The following is a 26,000-nucleotide window of genomic DNA, read 5'->3' on the forward strand; positions in this document are numbered from 1 at the left end:
GAAGAGGAGTGCAGGGCCAAAGTTTGAGCTGGTCTATCTACCTCTGGATATCCCATTCCCCGAGGCTCATCAAATCCATGCTATGCACCAAGCAAAGTAAGAGTTTACCTGCTTTCTACTACTACATTTAACTTGTTCTGAAAATCCTTTCAAGCTCTTCTTTTCTGCTAAGAAATTGATATTTTGGTCTCTGGTGATCATTTGTGTTTAGCCTTCTGTCTTTGTTAGCTTTGCAGTGACCAAAGAGAATTCATCACTGGGTAAGAATCTTAATTCACAGTGGTTAAGAGCTCAGTGAAGTAGCTTCCAGTGCTATGAATATTAGGTGCTTGCTAGTTTTCTTGAAAAGACTCTGAAGCCTATGCACCTTGTTTCTCTGAGTTAGGAGCTCCAGAGCAGGACAATTCTATTCTTGTGACGGAAGGTGGCCTAATCTGACAAGGCATCATTATTTGTGATTTTTATTTTACTGAACTCTCTGCCAATAGAAAGAGCTTCCCATCCCCCTCCCCCCCATCATTCATATTCCTGGTAAGAATGGAAGAAACAGCCGCATCCATTCCAAACTCACTTTGTTTGGACTCCAAATCCAATAAATAATCCTGGTCAACCCTCATATTCATGGAGGAGTAAGCCATTTCGTATTGAGAGCCCCATGATGTTAGGGGACCTGTGACAGTCCTTTTACTTCCTAGAACGTTCACCCGTCTGTTGGCTCGTATTAAAACAATCCCAATTCTCTATTATCAGTGCTTTCTCCCTTCATCCCAAGGCACGAATGCCAGGCAATATGTGGAAACTGTAACATAGATAAGTCCCCAAGATGTTATTAATCATTGCTCTAGGTGCAGGAAAATTTTCTTTTTTGTAAGAGTAGGAGGCCATGAGGGTAGAAATTCTATAAAGGGGTGGAGAAAGGAGACCAAGAAGGAGGGAGAAGGATAAAAAACTGAAAATTCAGAGATCCTGGAGACACTCTCGCCTAATGGCCTTTGCCTTTGGATCTCTTAAAAAAACTCTAGGGTTTGACAGGCTCTAAATTTTTTTTTGTCACCCGCTCAATTAGAGAGGCTAATCCTAATATTAATGAACACTGCTGAGCAATAAAATGTGTAAGATATCTTTCCTCTCATAACCAAGAGATCATATATGATCCAGATCACAACTACAACCCAGGCAATGCATATGTATTTTAGGATTAAGTAAGTTTTTCCTTTTCCAACTGCGCTCTAAATCTGTGCCATATGTCACCTAACAAGGTATTTTCCATTATTCTTTTATTCAGTTCACTGCATTTTGTTCTTCTTGTCCCTTGAAAATTAGCCTGTCTGTAATCAGAAATCACTTCCATTCACAGTTCAGTGCATCTACTGTAGATGTGGCAAATGCTTGTTTACGGGGCTGGTAATTGGATTAAAACTTTGAAAAGAAACAGAAAAATGGAACGTATTGAAAAAATAAACCCAAACATAAAATCAACAAAACCAAAACAAATTAAAAAGCTCTAATGAATAAAATTGCTATTAATGGAAATCATTTATCAGTACAATGTTTCTGAGTCTGTGGTCCTCAATATTCAATTGAAATGATATTTAAAAACCTAAAAGAAAAAGGGAAAGGATTCTGAATAGCTTTTCTGTGAGCACGACTTTAAAATGGTTGATTAGTTTCTCTGTATCTTCTGGCCTGTCTTGAGAAATGGGCAGTGCATAAATCTTCACCCAGTCTGGATACAGAAGTACCACAGCCAGGAAAGCACTGCTGTGTTAAGTTATTTAAGGGAAATTAATTATTCTTTCAAATTTGGATATTATTGTTTTGATACTTGAAATCACAGAAAAGAAAAAATAAGTATGACCTCTTTGCACCTAGCCTTGCTAAGTGGTATGAACAGGTGATTGTGATGATGACAGTCATCGGGCATCATGTGCCATTTTGTCACTTCAGGAGTGATGGAGTTGGTGTATAGTTGACTGCTTACAGCCTGAAAACTGTACCCATAGGCCTAATTTTCTGAACATCCTTCCAATAACCTTATTCAAAATATCTTTTAAAAGAAGCCAATATTTTAAGAAAACAAAACAACGTGCAACAAAATAAACCAATAGTAGTATAGGAAGGTGAAATCAATTAGTCGTGCAGGAATGCCAATATCCAACAACAGGTAGGCTTTCTTTTTTTTTTTTCTTTAAAGATTTTATTTATTTATTCATGAGAGACAGACAGAGAGAGAGAGAGAGAGAGAGAGAGAGAAGCAGAGGGAGAAGCAGGCTCCCAAGGAGCAGGGAGCCCGACGCGGGGCTCGATCCCAGGACCCTGGGACCATGACCTGAGCCGAAGGCAGATGCTTAATTGACTGAGCCACCCAGGCGCCCAACAGGTAGGCTTTCATATAAATGGGATCCAAAGAGACAAAAGATCAGACTCAATAGTAAACAAAACCGAGAAGAGAAAAATCCAAAGAGAAACAACAGAACCGTTCATATACTAGAAAGCATGAGAAGCAAAAATCAGCTAATCAAATCCATGCAATTAAACCACCACCACTCCCTTTAGCAGGGGTCTTCAGGCAGTCCATCTTAAACCTACAGAAGAGGGAGGCTCTTACCTGCTTGGCTGGATCACTCCTTTGCTTAGTTCTGTAGACCTAATGATGAAAAAAAATAGAAGTAATTAAGTTCAGTTCTTAAATTTGAGAAAGGTATTCTATGCTAACATATATCTTTTAAAAACATGCTCATCATTTTTTTTGTTTGTTTGTTTGTTAAAAAAGTCACGATAAAAGCAATGTGTAAGAATGAAGCAAGCAAGATGAATTTTGGGTTATTTGCCATTGCAAATTGCTCATTGTGCTCACTGACCTAAAGTGAAGGCACAAGTGAAATTTAGTTGTGGAAGACCGCTTCAATTCTCAGAGTAAAATGATCGTGCTGTATTTATTGATTTCTAATTTCTGCCACCCCTGTGTTGATAAGATTTTTACGAGAGTTTGTCAGTATTACCTTGGGGATTTTGATGTCTGATGTTTACCTTTTATTTGATCCATATCAGTTGAATTGGGGGGCAGGAAGAAAGTTAATGTCTTTCTGCCGCTGAAATTCTATCGGAGATTATTGTGGGACTCTGCTTGGTCTGTTTTCTTATGTGGTAAAATCTAGAACATTAGCTAGTTGTTCGGGTCCAATGCTTACTAAAATCCATTTGCTAGGTGTAACACTGTTATTTTTTAACCAAGCAATACAAATTGGGTTCTAAAATGTTTTAGATGAGTTACATTTTGTTTTTGTGAGTGCCAGTGGTGTAAAATTGATGAGTTAGTGAGAAATAAGGAGTATTCTATTATAAATGGAAAACCTGAACCCAATTTGAGAAACCCTGAACACGTTCGCCCAGGTCAGGAATTGGCAAACTGTAGCCCGTGGGCCAAATCCAGCCTGCTACCTGTTTTTATAGGACTCATGAGCTACAGATGGTTTTTCCCTTATTAAATGGTTGAAGACATCAAAAGAAAAATAATATCTCATGGCATGTGAAAATTATACAAAATTCAAATTTCAGTTTCCATTAATAAAGTTTTATTGGAATATGGCCACACACATTTGTTTACATGTTGTCTATGGCTGCCTTCCTTCTACAGGGGCAGAGATGAGTAGCTAGAACAGAGAGGATACGGTCTACAAATTTTAAAATATTTACTACTCGGTCTTTTTATAAAAAAAAAAAATGTATTGACCCCTGGCTTATGCTGTGATTGATTTCATCTTTGTTAACCCTAATAATTAAGGTTAATCAATATAGATAGGTGAGTGATAGCTTTTATTAAAATAAAAATGACTGGGTTTCATTCTGGGGTCATTTAGGTGACTCATCGCTGACCATGAAGGGCAGACTCACGGAAAAATGGAGTCCTTAACCACTTGTGTAGGAAGTTCTAGGCTGGCTTTATTGCTGTACTATAGTTACTTATCAAATCTACTTTTCATCTTATAACAGGACTTCAAGACTCTCCTTTGTATTTGAGAAAAATATCTAGAATTAGCAACACAGTATGGAATAAAAAGAACACAAAGAAACAAAACAATATATAAGTATATATATAATGATTTACATGAAGCATTTGTACGATGTTCAGAAACAGAAACAAACTGTATTTTTAATGAGAAGATATATGTATATATATATATATACACATAATATATATTTCATATATGTGTAAAAAAGGATTAATCTTGCTCCAAGAGAGGTCTGGCCTTTGCCCTTTCCTCTTGGGAGATAATTTATAAGCTTTTGGAATATCCTGCCTGATGAGAGTGTCATTGTTTATCTGGAGGCCAATATGATTTACATGGTTTATGGCACCTAGGGGGGCCTTGGATCATGGACTATCACCTCAACTTCTAGAGGAGCTGAAGACGAAGGTCAGCCCAGCAGATGATCAACCATGTTTATGTGACTAAGTCCCGATAAAACTGGATGCCAAGGCTTGGATGGGCCTCCATGGTTGGCAAGACTATGTACATATTGTTACATGTCATCTCTGGGAGCAGTAAACCCTGCTCAACACAACTTCCCTGGGAGGAGACCACTAAATGCTGTGCACGTGGAGGCTTCCTGGACCCTGCTCCATGTGCTGTGTCCTTGGCTGTTTATCTTTTCTTTCACTGTAATAAACCATAACTGTTGAGTATAGCAACATTAGTGAGTTCTATGTATCGTTCCAGCAAATTATGGAACCTGAGGTTGGTTTGGGGGACCTGCTAGCTTACAGCTGTTGTCAAAAGTGAGGGTGGTCTTGGAGACCCCTGAAAACTGTAGCATATATACATTTTTAAAATTTGTCTATACACATACATACATATCACCAAAAAAAAAAAAAATCACATTAATGGTTATTGGAGTTTATAGTGGGCATGACATGTGGTTTCTAGGACGCTAGCATCCGAGGAGCTGATGGTGGTTAAATAGATACTAACATAAAATTATTCCTTAAGTTTTTCATATACATTTTATATACTCTTCTGTATTTATGATATCTCAATATTTTGGTTAAAAGAGGTAAAAACTCCCCATAGAGCATGTTACTATAAACACACACAGGCATACACACACACGAGTTCCAGTGTATGACTGAAAACATTCAGCTTCAAAAAATGTTGCCATTCTGTCCTTAGTTTATTACTCAAGGACTATTACCTATTTTTCATGAAAAAAGTCACTTTGTTGTTCAAGGATCAAAATCACAATTCCCATGGTCATGTGCTAGAACACTGGTTTTAGTTTGTTTTATTTGCTATTTGCAGTCTTGGAAATTCTGTCCCAGTTACATGTGTATCTTGGAAAGGAATGTGTGAGTTCTCTTGTTTTGACTTAGTTGTAGCAGAATGAATGACCTCTGTACAGGTTAGATGAGATGACTAACATCTTAGCTACACAGGAGAGTCACATATGATCATAACAACGAACTGTAACTTCCTCCATGAGCAAGAACTGAGATTTCTCTCCCCCTTTCAGCACCTACCCCATTTCTGGAAATATCGTGTGCCTGGGTAAATCGTTTTAAACTGATTGACCACAAGGAGGATTTAAACCCATCAACACTAGCTCCTCTGTGTCCACAGAGATCCATCTGTTCCCAGTTTCTAGACTCTTTGCAACCATTGCCATGTCTACACAGCACAGGCGATACTGTCATAGAGAAAGACCACCATCATCTTCCATGCAGGGAAGAGTGGCTTGAAAAAAGCACATGATTCTATACAGACAGATCACTGAACTTCTTTAGCAGTTGCCAAGTGCTTTGTGTCTGACAAATCTGACAGCCCCAAAATAGAGATGTTTTAATATGGTACCAGGTAAAGCAATTATAAGTATTCATTTAACTTCTTACGGTATCAGATATAATGTACTGAACTTTAAAAAGAACCTAAAGATCAACAGTTTGGAAATATTTTTGCTAGATGTTGGGGTCATGAATATCTCTTATAAAATAATAAAATTGTGGGTAACAAAGGCAAAAGATTGTAACAATTGACGGTAACTAGTTGCACTGAATAGTCAAAGTATGCCAAAGTAGAGTTTTGCTACAGACCTTTATCAGTGGTCTGCTCAGACAGAGGGACACATGTAGACTGAAGACAGAAACATACTGGGTCATCTTATAAAGTAACTGTCTTTTTGAAGTCACCCAGATCCACGGTCAGAAGCCAATTCCTGGTAATTGCATTGCCTGGGCTTCATCTGATTCCATTGTTCACGTGGCCCCAAATAATCAGGCCACTCTCATCGATTCGTGGCTTGTTCTGGCGAACTGAACAACTCAATCAAATTGACCCTATGGCAACTTGTTTCATTGTTTAGCAGATAGCAGTTAGGATTCCCCCAAAGCCGGAGTCAGCCATATTTGGGTCATTTAAAGCACTCAACACAAAGCTGTTTCCAAGGAAAGAACTTGGTGGTGGAGAGCAAACCACTGGGTAGCACCACCACATGCTGTTAAAGATGGAGCTTGGACACGCTAAGGGAGGTTTCACAGGTTATTGTGTGTGACAATCACAAGTTCATGGAACTTTGGTAGAAATGCTGATTCCCAGGCCACATTCCAGAGATATAGACTCAGGATTTTGTATTGGGGCCCCAGGGATATGCATTTTCAAGAACTACCCAAGTCATTCTCCTTCCGATGGTCTCAAAGAAACTTAGAAAAACACTAACTCTAAAATGTCAGAACTGCTTCTAAGCTTCGAAAAGGGCCAGCTGGTTCCTACTGTCACCATACAATTCATGTGCTTAAGGCCAGGACCTTTTAGTGGCCTCACATTCTATGACCCAGTAGAAAAGGTTGCATCCGACAGTCCTGTCTACAAGCCATAAGATTCATCTGGCCATTATATAAATGGTGCTTACTTGGCTTCTATATAATTTTGAGGATGTAAAGGATGTGACCCTCTGAAAGCATCTTACTAACATCATGTAAATGTATACTCTAATGTCCCCAGAGAAGAATCTTGGCAGATTTCTTTCCCCAGACTGTACATTGCTAATGGTCATCATTACCTTACAGCTATCAAATAAAACCATGAGCAGCTGGCCTCAACTGGTCTGCTTTGTTTTTTTTTTTTTTTTTTTGGACAATATTAAAAGATTTTATATTGTTAATAAAGGGATACAATTAAAGCTTAAGCCTTTGGTTCATCCAGCCCTCAGAATAATGACTAATTATAAAAGACAGTTTCAGTTTAATTCCCCAAATTTAAATTTGGCATTCACAATTATTAAAAGTGTAAGGGCTAAACTATAAACAACCCATTTTATATTTTGTCAAGTTTTAATCAGAATTTTGTTGCTTGGTAAGTGACCTGTTTTGTCTAACGGTCACAGCTGGGCTGGCCAATCAGTAAGGGTATTATTACTCTCACTGGAAATTCAAACTGGGACTGAAAGTCCATTTAATCCAATTCAACAACTGTATGTGGAGTATGTGCTATGTTTAAAGCACGTATGAGACTCAATCCTTGCCTGCAAGAGAATGAAATCTTAAATAGGTAGCAATAATATTATGAAACATGTTAAGATCTCTAAGAAAAGTTCAAGTGCCTAGGGTTCAGAGGGAAAGGAAAGTCTATCTTGTGAGGATAGATGAACATGTATAAAAGAGGTGGTATTAGCAATGGCAGTTAAGCATGGGCTGAGTTGGGGAAATGCGGACTCCAATCTGAGTGGTCTGCAGACTGCATTTTGGGAGTGACAGTAGATGACAGACCTGATATCCTTCCATGTGTTCGAGTCTCGGCCCCTAGCAAGGCAACGCTAATTTCAGATTAGGATCAAGATTTGCACAACCCCTTTAGAAAGAATAAGCCATGAAGAGTTTGGAAATAAAATCATGTCATTTAGCTTTCAACACTGTAGTCTTGTGGGAGCCAATTAGATGTTGTTCTGTTCTCTAGCTCTGTAAACTCACTTGTCTTCTCTGGGTCTCCATTTCTCCACCCATGCAATACAACACTTAGGACTCTTCCTGATCTCAAAGGAACATCAGCATAATAAAAACTTTTATTTGATTAAGAGTTTACTCTTCTCAAAACAACCCACATGTTACCTCTTTTGATCTATATAACTAATCTTTCAGGGATTTGGGGCTGACATTTTAATCTCTAATTTTGCAGGTGAGGAAAGTAAGCTGAGAGAAGAAAAAAAAGCACATTGTCTGAGATCATGCTGTTTTCATTGAGAGGGCCACAATTCAAACCCACATCTACTGCCACTAAAAACCACCATCAAGCTGCCTCTCCTCACAGTGAGGAGTGAATAGGGTGGGTATACAAATATTTTGTAATAGAGACAATGTCAAAACTCCATGAACTATAACCCAAGTAATATTCTTGTTCAAGTTTCTAGATTTTCTTATGTGTAACTTTTAGGAAAAAAAAAGAAATCATTAAAAGCCAAAGAATCATAAAAGGACAACAAATAAAAGTTAGTTTCAGAGAAAGTAAAATAAACATATTTGGGTCAAGCAGCTATTAAGTGCCTCCGATATAATGCAGCACTTAATACGTATGTTGTTTTTGGCCCAGAATGCTTAACACAAATTTATCAGCCTCTAAATTGCACCTTCCACTTTATAGAAAACATAACAGAAAGGGGAATAAGCTAAATGGCACCAATCGGAAGCACCCAGTCTAAATCTGGAAGGTGGGGCATTCTGGAGGGACAACTTTTTTGGCTTCCTTAACAGATGAAGGTCCCAGATTGGAGGATGGGGTTGAGCACTGCAGAGATGGGTGGGAGGGAAGGATTGAAAAGAGACCCGAGGAAAATCTGGGGTGCTGTCCCAACTGCAGTGATGGTCTCACCGATGACTACATTGTATGTTTTAAGTATGTGCAGTTTATTGTATGTCAACTACACTGCAATAAAATCTACACTTTTCTGTACCAAGAGCTAACAGTGATCTTCTAGAATATGATGGTCAGTTCCTTATTTCAAATTCTCCCCCCAAAAAATTCTTCAACACAACCGAAAATGCCCTTAAAATGAAGTCTTGGGGCGCCAGGGTGGCTCAGTCAGTTAGGCATCCAACTCTTGATTTCCGCTTCGGTCGTGATCTCAGGGTCACGAGACTGAGCCCCGTGGCAGGCTCCACACTCAGTGGGGATTCTGCTTGAGATTCTCTCCCTCACACTCTCTCTGCCCCTCTCCACCACACGCTCTCTCTCTCTCTTAAATTTAAAAATTTTTTAAAAATAAAGTCTTAATGCTATAAAACAAAACAAAATAAGATAAAAACAATCCTAGTCAATACAGTTGATGGTATTATAATGGTGGTGTATGGTGACAGATGGTAGCCACACTTGTGGGGAGCATAGCATAAAACATACTTATCTAATCACTTCAGAACATTGTGTGTCAACTATACTTCAATTAAAAAAAAAAAAAAACATTAACCACCCCCCCAAAATCTGTTAAAGATGTAAATGGTGGAAGCGATTCACAGAACTGTAGAAATGCTCATTCTAAGTTCTGGATATCTCAGTCTCTCCCTCTAGGCTGGCGTTTTTCCTGGATTGTCCATTTCATCCCTTTGAACAGTAGGAAAAACTAAAGGACTGGTTCAGCTGCTTTGGAGAATTTGTGCCTCTTCGGGGTACATAATTTGAGCAGTTAATGTAGTCAAAAGGACTAATGTAAGGTTGTGCAGAGAATCATGGGTTTAGGTTTCAGGGTAAAAAGCTAAAATGAGATGCCCCGCCAACTCCTGACTGGAAAATGGTAAAATGGTATGGGATATGCCCCTGGAGAGCTGAAAGCCTCAATTTATTTTGGTCTGAGCCCTTTCTGACTCCACCTGATGCACTTAATCCCGGCTGTTCCAGTGGATTGGGACCAAGGCACGAGCACTCACAGAGGCCCCTTTGAAAAATCAAATTTGCATAAGCCCACACACTGTAGAGTGTTTAAAAGATCCATCAATAAGTAGGATATTGCTCCTGCAGATAAAAGTAAAAAGTCTCCTTGAAATTTAGGGAACATATTCAAAAACTTCAATAATGCTTTTTAAGTTATAGGAAATATTGTGACACCAATTTAGTTGTGACCAGCGTGGCAACCACTCCGGTGGCCTCTCCCACTGAAAAACATCTCCATTTCAATGTGCCAACACCTGCGGACACTCGCCCAAAGCTACAAATACCTACGCTTTCATTTATTTGGAAGAAGCTAAACGCAGGAATGCATTCTGAATGTATTATTTTTTCTAAAACAAATGCTTGTTCGATTTTCACAAATCCACTGATAGAGGCAGTCCCTAAAATAGAAAGCTGACCCCAGACACTCATCTTGATTCTATCCTGTAATTCTTTTTAAGTTACCTGTTTGAACAATAATAACTAACAGCCATTGTCATAATGCCAGTGGATTGATTCATTTATTCAAATAGCGCAGCGCCGTTCGACCTGTCTCAAAACATTTTCAGATGAATCAGGGGCCCTTTGGATTGCCCAGAATGCAAATTCATTTTCCTTTCTAGTCATTGCTACTCCATCAGGTTCCCATCTGATGTACTTTGGGGGGCCTTTGGCTTACTAAATGTAGGCTGAGGTGCGCATGGGAACACACATGTGCAAAAACAATCCTCAGAATAGGCTCCAAGGTGAACTAGCCTCTTTCTTGCTGGCACACAACCTTCCCCCTCAGGTAGGAACCTTGTCTGTTTCTTTTGTTTCTTTTTTTAAAAAAAAGATTTTATTTATATATTTGAGAGAGAGAACAAGCAGTGGGGAGGGCCACGGAGAGAGAGAGAAGCAGACTCCTTGCCGAGCAGGAAGCCCAACGTGAGGCTTGATCCCAGAACCTGGAGATCATGACCTGAGTCAAAGGCAAACGCTTAACCGACTGAGCCTCACAGGTGTCCACATTGTCTGTTTCTGAGACAAGTCCCTCACCCTCTGCTACTCCCATCGCCACCTGAGACCTTTGCTTGGCTTCTTGGACTTCACTCAAGGGGAGACATGATGGGGGGCGGCTGGAGGTGACATGCAGGTTAGAGGCAAAGCTACCACCAATGTGTGGCTGCCCGGGGCTGTGCAGGGTGCTGACCGGTGAACTTCCTTCCCCTGACTCACGTCCTCTGGGGTGACACTGAGCCCATGTGGGCCCTTCCACCCGGAACTGATTTGACCAGTGAGAATCTACAAATCTTCTCAGTCACTAGTGCCTGGCTGGGACTTTTCTCCCAGAATTGGGAGAGGGCAAAGCTTTGCAAGCCCTCAATAAGAAGAATGGATTTGCACTGCCAGGTTGACCAGTGGATTTGGAAACCTTAGGAAATGAGCTTGCAAGAGAGGAAAGCTAGATGCCCGCGAGCCCACCCAGGAAGGCAACAGTGCCAGGGGAGGAAGCTTCTCCCCTTCATGAGCAGGGAGAAGGATAAAGCGAGCTGAGAACACCCCCAGCCCTCCCAATCACCTGGGCCTGGCACGGGTCAGGGCGTGGGGTGGAACCCTCCGGTAGGTTTCAAGGACCTTAGCTTCATTCCTGGACCATGAGTTGCTGATGATTGCATGGGATAAACTTGCACAGATAGTTTATGTGGCACTTTTCTTTTTTCTCTTTCCTTAGAAGTTGACAAACTTTTTCTACCAAAATGAGCTGTCTGTGCACCTTAACATTTAGGAATAGTTTGCAAGATTTTGATATATCCAACCCTACCTCCCTTAGCAATCCTAAATCCTAGAGTTTATTGATGAGTGATTTGTGAAAATAGAGCGTTACTCTTCTTGGAAAACAAATTGGTGATGCACTGAAATGGAAATGAAATAATAATAAAATATTTCTTTGTTATATCGGTATGAAATTTATTTTCAGCTACAAAATGAGTGTTTTCTAGATGCCAGAATTTTAATGCTTGTTGGTAGGTTTACACATCCAGGTGAGACATGGGTCTTCTGAGGGAGCCTGCTCCTATCTTCTTGAGGACAGATAATTAAAGAGATACTTCAAGGTGTTTGGATTCCAAGAAAAAAGAGAAATTTATTTCTTGCTTATCCATATGTTTATGTATATCCATAATATATTCCTGTGCATATTATGTGTCTGTAATGTACAGTCATCGGAAAGCCGATTTGCAGGCAATTTTGCTAGTTCCACAAATTTATGGGCATAAGCTCTATTTAATTTTGATTTCTGTGGTCTTTTCCACGAGCAGGCATAGTCCTTGGCCCTAGGAACAGGTTTTGACCTTTTCAGCTCTTTTATTCGGTTTGACATTAATTTTTCTTCTTTATTCTTAACAGGTTTTCATTGGACTTAGTGAACAATACAGGGGCCCTGGGGGCCAAAATAAACCCGTAAAGTGCCCATGAATTTTAACCAAAGACTTACAGCACTACATGATTAAAAGCTTTAAATTCTCAAAGAGCAACATGATTAATCCAGTACCACGGTGCTGAGTGGCTTCACACTGGCTTCATTTGTTGGTATTGTTATTTTCCTTGGTTATATTTGATTTGTTGGAATGATGATGATTTTAGTTTGCACAGTTAATGTGAATCTCCCTCTGCAATTGCAAAAAATGTCTTAACTATTTCAATAATTTTTTTTTAAACTACTCCTATCTGACCTTGTGAGGCAAAGAATGCAAGCCCAAGATATGCCTATGAAGATGGATTCACACACCTGGGGCTACTACCGTGAAGGCAGACATAAAAACTCTTTTCAGTTTATTGTATGGTTCATAGAAATGAAGGCAGATGGCTTAGATGCTTTTCTATTCTGTTTTTTTTTTTTTTTTCAGGCTATTTTTAAAGATTTCTAGGAGCCTAAACTTCTCCTTGTTGGGCCATCCCAGGGCTAAAGTTAAAAAGTATGTGCAACAATTTCCAGCCCAACTCAACTTCCCCACTTTCTCTTTTGCCCGTTCTTTGCACAAATAGAGAAAATCCACTTTGCATCTTGTTTGTGCTACTGCTGCAAATCCCCATGGGTTCCTATGAGGGTAGTGCTTTTGCTTTATTTCTCCCAGTTAAAACAGTCCTATTTTCATTAATCTTTCATCATAGAGTCTGCTTAATATGATATTGTGTGTATTTCCATATTCCTGGTAAAAACTTGAGCCCCAAAACAGTTGCAATAAAAAGCGCTACAATGTATATATCTGAATTGAGTGGTGGTTTCACTTCCTGCCTCATCTTATTATTCTGAAGTGAGAACTGTAGCTGTTCTCATCATGCAATCGCTATGTCCACCCTTTTTAATTGTTCATAATTTATCTTCAGCTTGCAATCTGTGAGGACTACCAAAACTGTGTTTTCCTGCCTTGGTCTCCCTATCTTTTATCCAGATTGTGAATGGATTCATAATTTTTTGACGTTAAGGATGTTAATATGCATCTATCTTCAGTGGTTTTTATCCTTAACTTAATTTGCTTGGAGAGTTCAAAGTTCCTTGAGATAAGCTCCAGAAGGCTAAGTAAATGTAAGTTTTCAAAGTCAGTATCTCTTTCAAAATGTCACTTACAACAAAATGGATTTCTTTTGCTCTAGTAGGTTAACTACTGGTAGAAAACTAAAGATGACATGCTGAACAATCTATTTGTGCTCTAATTCTATCACATGTCGCTACTATCGAGTTAGAAATATAATAATATTTTGGCTACACGCTGTGATTCATCTCTGAGGGAAAGCAGAGATATCCAGGGCCATGGACATGTGTCTCTGTTATCAGTGCTAAGTCATTTCAAACATAAACTCAGCCTCAAGATATTTTTCAATGGGTCAGCCAACTGAGGCTTTGCTTATCACCTTACCATGTAATTTCCTCTATCCACAGACTCTCTTACTCTCTTTTCTGACAACTGGGAATTATGTGAAAAATAATGAACTTTAGGTATTTCTTGCTCTTTTCCCCCTTGGCTCAGCTGCTGACATAGATGTTCTTGGGGCCACGGTTAGCAAATGGGACAGCTTTTGTAGCCGAAATTAATGTCATAGGACTTTGAGAACGACCAAAATTTCAAATTGAAAGATCACTTCCTCTTCATCAGTGTGTAAATGCCCTATCCTTTTCTTGCATTTTTATTCTTTTGGGGAAACTGGGGACGAGTTGCAACTTCTACCCCAGACTACCTCACTCAAACGGCCCGAAATATTAACGTGTGGCTGCTTGCTGTTGAACCGCCACAGAGAAATAACCAAAGATTAATAAACGTGGCTCAATTTCATGGTTGTGGTTCTTGGGCAAGTCCTTCCTCGCAGTATTTTGCGTGTACACAGCAGCTGCAAGCTTAAAATGAAAGGTTTTCCAGCTTCACCTCTTACCCCCGTAATATTTCAGCTGAGCCTGCCTGAGGACTTCCTTTCTTCGAGGGAAATAATAAACTATGATGAGTTTGCAATAACAGCTCTCATTCCTACCACCGTCTTATTTCTAAGAAGTGGAACAATAGCTCGCTCCTTTTACTGCTGAGAACAAGACCCTCCAGAACAGTGGCGTTGAGACTGCGGAGTCGGAATGGGGCTTCCTTTGCACAAACTGCCACAAAGGTTATGGAAAGACATCTTGTGACATTGAGTTGCCATGGATGCATTATGATGGTGTAGTGACACTCCTCTCTTTCAGCAAGTGGTGATGTGCACTCTAATGAACGTATCACAAAGCAGAGCCCCTGGGCCACACGATCATCCGGGACCTCCTAAGGCCCCTGTGCCTATCCATCCCTCTACCATTGCTTGTTCAGCTGGAAAAAAAAAGATAATATTCATTTTTTGCTGTTTTGTGACCTTTTCTTTTTCATTTTTATACCTACTCTGTCGATTTAGAATGAAAATATCCCTCAAAGAAAGACTCCACTTGCTCCAAAACCAGGTCTCTGGAGGAGGGGTGAGTTTTTAGTGTAAAAAATGAGACTTCTCTGAGGAATAAACTGAGGGTTCTAGAGGGGAGGGGGTTCGGGGGATGGGTTAGCCTGGTGATGGGTATTAAAGAGGGCATGTATTGAATGGAGCACTGGGTGTTATACGCAAACAATGAATCACGGAACACTACATCAAAAACTAATGATGTAATGTACGGTAATTAACATAACATAATAAAATAAAAAAATGCAAAAACAAAACAAAAAATGAGACTTCTTAGGCACGTGTATTTCACAAGCCACGCCCTTCCCCATATGGCTGCCAAGCCTGCTAGGCCTACAGATCTTTGCTATGAAGTGGCGACCGAACCTCCAGGATACAGGGGTAAACAGCCACCACTAGGAGCTACGTCAGGGCTGAAAGATCATCGGAAAGCAGCCACATCATCCCTGAAGTGCAAGGTCGCTAAGCAGAAGTTCAAGGTTGACAGCTACTGTTGGCTTTTTCCTTACTGGGAAGACATGCAAGTTTTCAGGCATATACTAAGCCTGGGCAGATAACTGTCATCTAGGGTCATCGGTTCTGGGCCACAGAGGTGAGCTTTTCAGATTAGTGTCTGAGTCCATTCCTTTGTATGGATTGTCCTATCCTGAGCCAATCAATGCAGGTACATTGTGGTGTGGAAATAATTTATGCATTCTAGAGACTGACCTGGTAGAATGGATGCTGTTTGAGCCCTGCCCAGATGTCGTTGACCAGGCCGATGCTCCCCTCCCCCAGCTGCTGTGAGTGTTGGCTCTTCATGGCTCACAGTTGCTTTCTTCTCTAACGAATTACCCTTGGTCCCCACAAGAGCCACTGACCCAAAGAGATGCCTGGGAGTTTCCTCCCTACATGTGAATTCCACTGCCCTGGAGGGGGGCTGTCTCCATAAACAGCTGTGAAGTGTCCAGCTCTCCTACCTGAAGGTGAGATGCTCTAGAACTTCTGGTGGGATAAGGGTGAAGCTGGGCTTTAGGTGAAACCACCTCTGTGCTTAGCTTCTTCCCTGCCTTACCCTGCTTCCCTCGCTCCCCAACAGGTTCCTCCTAAAGGCACCATCTCAATACATCAACTTCACAGAATCCCTGTCTCAGCCTCTACTGCAAGGGAACATGACCCAAGACACATGGTAACTAAGTCTACCATTGCAACACATGAACATCCATAGGGCAATTATAATAATTTATTTCTTGTATATTCTAAAATTTATGTGCATATAATCCATCCAGTAAAATGCAGATATATGTTTATAATGTGAGCCAGTAAATCCACTCCTAGGTATTTATCCCAGAGAAATGAAAACATATGTCCACAAAAACCCTTCAACGAGAACATTCATAGCAGATTTATTCACAAAAACCAAAACCTGGAAACCCAGATGTCCATCAATAGAAGAATGGAAATGTAAACTGTGGTGTGTTCCTAAAAAGGAACCCAACTGAACAACAAAGAAAATGAACTACTGGTGCAGACAATAACAGAGGTGAATCTCAAAAATACTAGGCAGAATGAAAGAAACCAGACGCAAGAAAGGATACAGGACACCACTATGTGATTCCATCTAAATGAAAGGCTATAGCAGACAAAACTAATCTGGAGTGACAGAAATCAGATCAGTGATTACTTTGGAGAAGAATGTGGAAGTGACTAGAAAGGGGCAGGAAGAAATTTCTGAGGTGATAGAAATGTTTTTTCCTTGATTTGCATTCATCAAAACTGATTGAAGAACACACTGAAGATCTGAGCATTTCACTGTGTGTAAATCACGCCTCAATTAAAAAAAAAGCAGATGTGAGAGATGCATCTTTGAGTTTTGTTTATTTTGATCATAAACTTGCGTTGAACAGGGACTGTGGTGAAGGTAGCTCAGAGTGAATCACCAAAGTGATTGGTTCCGTAATCCCCCTATGCATCTGTTCTATACACTGTTCCATCTGGGTTCAATTTACTTCAGGTTTCCTTTGGCTTAAAAGGGAGAAAGAGGGCGCCTGGGTGGCTCAGTCGTTAAGCGTCTGCCTTCGGCTCAGGTCATGATCCCAGGGTCCTGGATCGAGCCCCGCATCGGGCTCCCTGCTTTGGCAGGAGTCTGCTTCTCCCTCTCCCACTCCCCCTGCTTGTGTTCCTGCTCTCGCTGTCTCTCTCTCTGTCAAAGAAATAAATAAAGTCTTAAAAAAAAGGGGGGGGGGAGAAAGAAAGAGAAGAGGCAGAGAGAGGAGAGAAACAGTGCTGAATTCTCTTGATTGCGTTAAAAAAATGACTGTAACATAGGTCATTCTTCTTGATGATACTTTATTTGCAAAAATATAAAAAGTGTCATCATTCACTCATTTTCCCCTATCAAACATTTGTAGTTTACTTGTAGCATTGCAGGTACTGAATCAGATGCTAGGAATATGAAGAAAAATACATCATTTTCTCAGCCTTAAAAATGTGCTGAAGGAGTTGACTGTACCTATTGTAGTCACAGAATCCTGGATGGGCCAGAGTGGAACTAAGTAATGTCTGCACCACAGCAGATGTCGAAAGGACAGGGATGGAGAGACCCATCTAGGGGCACTAGAACGAGCTTCTGAAAGGAGGTGATATGTGAAATAAGACACCCAAGGCTTTAGTAAACCACAAGAGACAGTGTGGTCCTGCTAACGTAGGACAACTCTGGATATAGGCAAACCTACTTAAGAGGTTTGCTCCAAAACACTCTATCACTTTGGCAACTGGCTTATCCTTCTTGAGCCTCTACCTCATTATTTCTAATTTGGGATAATCACACTTGCAGTGTTGCTACAACATCATACCTAGTTGTTGTTGTTGTTATTATCTGGGAAAGATGATTAAGTCATGATCATCTATTAACGCTTTGCCTTATTGGATTAGCAACCCAGTCTGATAGAAGCAAAGGTCACTGAAGAACTTTGACTTGGGGGCCAACAATCAAATTCCTTTCTTTGTCTTTTCCAGCTTCTAGAGGCCCCCAGCTTTCCTTGGCCCATAACCCCTTCCTCCATCTTCACAGGGGTACAGCATCCTCAAGTCTCTTCCTATCTCTCATCTCTGCTTTCCCTACCAGATCTCCTACTTCCTCTCTGCTTTGTCATCACATCTACTCCAGGTTCTGGGGATTGGATGTGAACATCTTTGAGGAGGGGGTGACATTCATCCTATCACAGAATATACATGAGTTGTCCTGAGACCTTTTTGGAGAATCTGAGAATCTGAGAGGCGACGTTGGTGGGACTTATGGATGAGAGGCTGACTGGGGCCAGGGGAAGGTCACCGAGAGGGAGCTGGAGCTGAGGGCATGAAGAAGCCCCACAACTGACAAGCTCAGCTCTGTGCTTCAGGGATCCAGTGTGGCTTAGGGTACAGGATGGCTTGCAAGGGTCTGGGAACTGGAGGTGAGGCCATACCTTGGAAGTCACTGCAATGGGCCAGGCGAGGTATGAACTAGAAAGTTCCCCAGTTTCTTAATCGTGCCCAAGATGAATTCCATGCTTAATCACCATAATGAGGGGGGGGGGATTTAAAGAGAAGGTTATGAAGAAGAAAAGGAGAATGGGAGGGAGAAACATGGATTTCTTGTCTTCAGAGTTTTGGCAATGGGTAATCAATCACGAAAGGAAAATAACTTTCATGGGACTTATTTGTAATTACTGACTTTGAAGTTCCTTTAAATATTGCAATGCTGAGGGTATTTTAGACTTGGAAACATAAATATTTTATTAAAGAGCAAACAATTCACCAACTAACCTGATAGCAAGAACATCCCCTCATTATGAAAACACTAGCAAGTTATTTGTATACAGGGCATGATCTCCTTGATATGCACCTGTTTTCTATATGAATTGAGGGATTAGATGGGTCAAGAAAATCTTAAAGAACAAAACCCTTATTATCAAACTCTTGAGGTCATTTTATATTCAATAAAATAATTTGAACAGCATTTTTATAAGAGACAAGGTAGCTTGTGCTTGCTTTTTCTAATAATCAGAAGTCAAACATAAATTTTAAGCATTCTTCTGGTGAACATTCATTACTTTAAGCACCTCAAACAGTAATACACGTTGATTTATGAGCTCAGCATTAACTGTAGATAAGATGCTACAGATGCTTCTCAAACCACAGGAAATGCTCCCTCCTCTTGTGCTTGAAGATTCTACAATTCTCAAAAAAAGACCTGGCATTTTCTCTGAATTATCCAGGCAAGAAGTACAAAGTCCTAGGACATGACAAGTTCTGGCTAATGACCATCTAGATTCGATGAGGAGCAAATTCTATTAAGCCAGTTAACATGTTAAATACTTGACTTGGAAAAGAACCAAAATGAATTTATACAGAATATACTCATATATTCAGAAATTGTAACAATATAGGATGTATTTTATAAGGTCAAATTTGCCGAACTTAAGTCTTTCTCTACCACAGAAAAATTGAAAAAAAAAATGCAGAAAAATAGGCCTGAAATACTTTGACAACAAAAAACATTTATTAAAATTGGCAAACAGGGCAAGATTTTGGCATCCTGTTAAATGGATACATGAAATTGCTTAATCTATTGGAGATCTGGTCCTAGGTCCAGCATGTATAGATTTGTATTGATTTTATTAATAAAGACAAAGCATTCTCATTAAATAGCTTAATGGTTGATAGCACTTATAAAATTGTCAATATTATTTTGGATTTCAGCCTTGAAATTTAAGATAATATCAAAAAGTGGAGATGTGATCGAAAGAGAAATGATCAAGTGGTTATTTGACAATCTATGATGCAACATATACATCAGCACTCTTAAGACCCCAAGCAACAGAAGACTGGGAAGAGTAAATGAGCAAAAAATACCATGATGGTCCTAGTGGCCCACAGCTGACCGTGTATTGGCTTTTTTTTTTTCTTAAAGACTAAATATTTAGATTTTAGAAGGACATCACCAGATAGGAATTAAGTAACCATTCTCAAGAGGGGAATAGTGATGATAACTTAAAGACTTAACGTTTTTATGGGGCAAGTGTGGGAATATATTGCTAATTTCCTTCAAGTTTTATAGTGAGATATTAAGGTTGCAACCAAAACTCAGAGGGGATTTAACTTCTCTTTGATCTTACAACTCATTGTAAGCCTAATTAATGGGAGCAGAAAGTTACCAATAGGTCAAAGCACACTCTGATAAAATTCAGCTGATCCTTCTGGATGAAAGAGCTTGTTGGTAATTATTATCATTTTTGTTTCAAAACTGCTCAAAAAATTAAAAAGACATAAAGGATCTTATAATGAATATCTTGTATTCTCAACCAAACTTAAGAAATAAAATATTATAAGTAGAGTTGGAAACGTTATACAAATCTTCCAGAGCATGTTTTCCCTTCCCATCCTCTTATTTCTCCTTAATTACCTCTATGTGTATATATCTATGTATATCTCCTTAATATAAACATAGTATTATTTGGCAAAATATTTAAACTTTATATAATTAGAATTATATCACATGCAACCTTTTGTTTTTCTCACTTAGCATTATGTTGTGGGAAATAATCATGTTGATAACTTTGCTTCTGTTTCACTTTTTCCTTGTAACTTTAAAAAAAAATAGCTTTACTGAGAGATAATTAACATGCCATACAACTCACCTACTGAAAGCATACGATTGAATTTTTTTGGTAGTATATTCGCAGAGTATGCAGCCATCCCCACAATCTGATTTTAGAACATTTTCATACCTCCCCCCAAAGCCCTCTGCACCCCTTGGTAGTCACTCTTCCTCACCACCAAGCTATATACAACCCCTGACCTCCATCTTGTCTATACAGATTTATGTGTTCTGGACATTTCTAATACATGGATTTGTATGTTATTTGACCCTTTGTGTCTGGCTTCTTTCACTTAACATAATGCTTTCAAGCTTCATCCATGCTGTAGCATGCATCATTACTTTATTCCTTTTTATGGCTGAATAATATTCTATTACATGGATATACCACATCTCACTTACCCATTCATCCATTGGATGGTATCCACTTTTTGGCCCTTATGAATAATGCTGCTATAAACATTCATGTATAAGTCTTTGTGTGAACATAAGTTTCATATCTCTTGGGTAGATACCTAAGAGTGGAATTGCTGGGTCCTCTGGAAACCCCATGTGAAACATTTTGAGGAATTCCCAAACTGCTTTCCAAAGTGGCTGTACTATTTTACATTCCTATCAGCAATTTATGCGGGTTTCAATTTCTTCATAACCTTGCCAACATTTATAATTTTCTGTCTTTTTGATTATGGCCGTCTTAGAGAATGTGAAGTGGTATCTTGTGGTGCTGTTTCATTTTTGAATGCTGTATAGTATTCCGTTTTGTTAAACATATTCATTTTCCTGTTACTAGATACTTAGTTTTTTTTTCTTTCTTTTTTTTCCTCAAATAAGGCCATATGTATAGTTTTACATGGACCTTTTTGTGCACCTTTAGGAATCTATTTAGGATTGGAATTTCTAAGTATGCCTATCTTCAACTTCGTGAAAAATTGTGGTAATTATTTTTTTAAGCAAGAGTGAGTAAAATGAGTAGACTTAATACTTTCACAGTGAGATGGATAGCAGAAGTTTGGATGTGCTTGATGAAAAGAACTTTGCTTCTCTTGCTAAGATGTCTTGCTCTTTGTCTATTTCTACAGAAGTGATTGCTTTGACTGAAAGCTCACAATGCTTTCAAAAGGGGGTTTTTGTTTTGCTTTGTTTTATTTTTGTTTTCAATTTTCTTTTATTGCCTCAAATTGAGGATTTAATAAAACACCATTAAGGGACAAGGCGGTACTTTGCATTGTTCTTTATCATTCCTTGGATTCGGCAACAGTATCTGCAGAGCATTAAATAGTCTGAAAGTTTTCGGCAGATTGCAATGCAATTGGAGTTCTTGGAGCTAAGCCCACATCTATCCATACAGAATGAGCAGATTATGGCGGGGTGGATATCTTTGTTGAGCTGTCTAAGGAATCAATCTAATCAGCCACTTAAATCATTCCCCCACAGAGACTGATGTGGAGGTGGCAGAAGTGAACAGATGGACTGTCACAGTCCGGGGGAATCTTGAATGTAAACTCTCAGGCATTGGAGTATTCCTGAAAGCAGGTGGGCACGCTCAGTTTATCTACACTGTACACTGGGTCTTTTCATAGTGCTGGAAAGCTTGCAGTCAGGACCCAGCGTTTTAGGGAGCTCTGGAGAAATCTGGGGTTATGGGAATCTGTTTACTCTTCTAGAAGTGTTAATCATTGCATCTCTAGATGCTTAGAATCTGCTCTGCAAGACTATTATTACACAGAGGTTGTGTCTGTGAATTCAGACTGTCACCTAAGATAAGTTGTGTGGCTTTTGGTGCTATATTCCTCTATATAGGATGTACCTATATGTAAAACATACAAAAAAAAAAAAAAATCTTGGGGATGGTCTAGCTCTTTTTTTTTTCCCAGAGGAAATAGTTGGTAATAGTGACCTGAGTAAATATAAAAGAGAAGACACATCCTACCGTGTACTTATAATTCTCAACCTCCCCAATAGAAAAGACCTGCTTTTTTATTCTAAGATCGTGAAGGCAAGTATATTCAGAAAAGGTAGTTACCTTTTATTTATTAGGTCATTTAGAAAAACGAAAGCCTCACCATTCTTGGCTATGAAGAGTGTGTAAGTGTATGTCTATGAAGAGCCGTGGTTTCACCAGAGTGAAAATATCAGGAGATAATGGTTTCTTTAGACATAGTACCTCTTTCAAAGAGAAATAGATGGGAAATCAGTTATAGCCTAGCTGCTGAAAATCCAGGATTGAAATCTCAAGCCTTGAGAAGTTATAATATATCATAAGAAAAGGTGAGGTACATATAACATTTCAATTCTGTGGCTCTCAGGGCAGGTTTGGAGGAGAGAAATGGGAAAGAGCTTGCTCATTCCACCCCACTGCCTTATTTCAATCATTGACTCAAATGGGAAGCAGTTACAGTAACGTTTTTGAGAAGACCAAATTTCAAATACGATTTTTCTCATATTTTGGGATAAATAATCATGACATTTAAGAATGTCTTCCTTCCAGCTGCTGGGTAGTATGGTCAATCATCTTGGATATTAAGAAACAAAATTACAAAACTGTAAAATATTTTTCAACAGGCAATAAGAGGAAATCAAAATACACACCTGGCCCATTTAAGTCACAGACCATTACCTCCAGAACGCTATATATCATCCCATAGAGTAGACTGGAAAAGCTGTAGACTGGCCTGGTTCAGCCCTGTGTTATGTATTCATTGTTGCAATTATGCTTTAGCTTTGGCTCTGGGGAAAAGGTACTTTTTTTTTTTTTTTTTTTACTCACTTCAGACCTCCCTGCCCAGTTTCAGAAAACTAGGAAGCTAGTTCATTCATTTGATAAATATGTATAGAGGAGCAGGTAGGGTAGGCCAGACATTGAGCTGATTAAGGAGATGTGCTAAGATGCAGAAGAGGTGATCCCGACGTCCCAGGACTTTATAGTCGAGTAGAAAAGGGCAGATGTCTGCTGATAATGATGGCAGTAAGGTACTCCAATGGCCTACGATACGGAAATAAACAGGGAGACTGAGGAGGGTGCTCTCATCTCCAGATTGGCTGTGGGATGCGGCTGCGGAAGGGATCAGAGCTGAGAGCCGTGCTCAAGGTTCTCAGTGGAGTGGGGTCCGCAGTGCCTGGGCAGCGGGTAGTTCCATTCATTGCTTTAGCAGCTGGTGGTGGATAAAAGGCACGGCTTCATATATCATGAGGCCAGTACAGCTGGAAGCTTTTTGAGGGGCGAAGAAATTTTCGCATGGGGTTTGGAGTTAACACATTTGGGTTTGAATCCTGGGCTGTCACTAATCTGTGACCTAGGGAAATGAATCATGCTGAGCGTCAATTTTCTCTCCTATCGCAATGAATTAATAAATGTCTTACCTCTTTCACAGAGCAGTGAAAAGGATCAAGTTCAACGACATCCTAGTGTTTTTCAAACTAGTATTATAAACCCAGGGAATCACTGTGGACTAGTATTTTTACTTAATGGTGAGTGATCTACAACATTTTAAAATAGAAAATGAGTGGGCTTATCATAGGAGATAACAAAAGTCAATGAAGTTTTAAAATAAAGCAAGAGACTTAAAATATTTTATGCTTGCCTGCCTTTTGGCGCTGTATCCCCATGCCCTGGGAAGCCACAACCAGGGTGTCAGGGAGGAAAAGTGTGAGAAGTGCTGTTTATGGAGGCACCGGGTAAGATGTAGGGCGGTGTCCAAGTGGCGGTCTTCGTGATTTACAATCATCATTTACTGATGGGTCATCCTTACCGCACAAGAGCCGAGCTTTGCTATAACTGTGGCTTTTCAACTGGTGGCTAAATTTTACCCACATTTATGTTGGCATTTACAGAGTTCTTATTTTGTCAAAAACATGCAGAAGAGCTGGATCAAATTGAAAGCAGCAATTAGGTAGAGGCAGTGATACGGTGGGCGGGGAGCGGGTTCAAAGGACGGGAAACCTCAGGGACCAGGGTCAGCAAGAAAAATCTTACAGCTAAGAAACAGTTCAGCCGAGCCCTGAAAGAGGCTTAGGGTTTCCACTGGAGGTTAAATGGGGCAAGTGGAGTTGGGCGTGAAGCGGGGCAAGGGGCCAGGGGCTGGGCCGCGAGAAGGGGGGCCGGTTGTCAAACTCAGAAATCAGGGTTGAATCCAAGAAGGACAGGAGGGGCAGACACATGTCTGTGACCCTATAAAGTCACAGAGACATTCCGTGGCAGGAAATGTGATGCATTGTTCAGGTCATCGTCACTCACACCGAGGAGGAGGCTTGCAGGCAGTGGAATGGGCAGGACGTGCACAGCCTGCCAAAGGGCGGGAGAAATCATTACTGTGGGGCAACCTGCTCACCCCACTGGATTCCATCTCTCCACTCCGAGCACCGACGGAGCGGAGCTGGCAGAGTGAGCGTGAAGCAAAGCGGACATATTAGAGAGAGGCTCTTGGCACATAAGTGCCATGCAAGTTCCACATAATGATGTGGCACCTCGATGGCACCTGTTTCTAGTCAGAACATCCCGGTTCAATATTTTATCACAGCTTGTCATAAATATTCCATGAAACAAAACTCAGGAAGTAATACTGGATTTGGATAATCTTTCTAGTCTTGGAAGTCGTGGCAGCAATTTTCATTTTCAAAGCATCTAATCCATTTCTTAATTATGCATGAAGATGGATGTGACTGCTGTAATATTTAACGCTAGCAAGTGTTGTAGCAGTGGAAGATACTTGGTTAACTAGTGAGGGAGCCGGGTAAGGGACAGAGGGACAATGTGCAGGAAACCAAATGCTCTTCATGAGTGTGTCAAATGCCAGCCCCGGGTTTTACGGGGAAAACTGGGGGATTAGCATCAATTCCACGTGGCTTTCATGTACGTGGAGTTGTTAATTTTCATTGTTCCCAGGAACATTGGCTGCTTTTATTTGTGGGTGTTTACCAATTGGTCATTGGGGAAATTGTGAAGTCAGTGCATTTGGAGTTGGTGGTGTTCTACTTTCCTTTCTGTCCTTGCTCGAGACCCCCACTCTTTGTAGGTGCTCAGAACGCCTAGGTAGCCTCAGATGCCATGCTTCATAGGAAAAAATAGGACCAACACAAGCCTTAATTTATTATTAGCAACCTCAGGCCTATGAGCCCTTCTCTGGGAATTTGCACATTCAAAGGGGAATAACAGGTCAAGCTCCCCAGGATCCTAAGCCAAGGGAAAAATAGAAAACCTGCTTTTTTATTCTAAGATCGTGAAGGCAAGTATATTCAGAACTACAGTTCCCTGATTAAAAGAAAGTTTTAGATAGGAACCTGCTTGCATTAAGTCATTCTGCCGTTAAAGAAGAAATGTATTGGGGCGCCTGGGTGGCTCAGTTGGTTGAGCGTCTGCCTTCGGCTCAGGTCATGGTCCCAGGGTCCTGGGATAGAGCCCCGCATCGGGCTCCCTGCTGAGGGCTTCCCCCTCTTCCACTCCCCCTGCTTGTGTTCCCTCTCTCGCTGTCTCTCTCTCTCTGTCAAATAAATAAATAAAATCTTTAAAAAAAAAAAAAAGAAGAAAT

The 26,000-nt window shown here is 40.2% G+C and overlaps 1 protein-coding gene across 1 annotated transcript in view; it reads right to left on the reverse strand.

Moving 5' to 3' along the window:
- CELF2 (CUGBP Elav-like family member 2) overlaps nt 1–26,000 on the reverse strand; it is a 797,242-nt gene that overhangs the window by 602,442 nt on the left and 168,800 nt on the right. Inside the window, exon 2 of the mRNA XM_027593429.2 lies at nt 2,609–2,647. The gene's annotated coding sequence lies outside the window, so the exon portion shown is untranslated. The remainder of the gene's footprint in view (nt 1–2,608; nt 2,648–26,000) is intronic.

Source organism: Zalophus californianus, chromosome 9 (assembly GCF_009762305.2).
Source record: "Zalophus californianus isolate mZalCal1 chromosome 9, mZalCal1.pri.v2, whole genome shotgun sequence".
NCBI classification, from domain to species: domain Eukaryota; kingdom Metazoa; phylum Chordata; class Mammalia; order Carnivora; family Otariidae; genus Zalophus; species Zalophus californianus.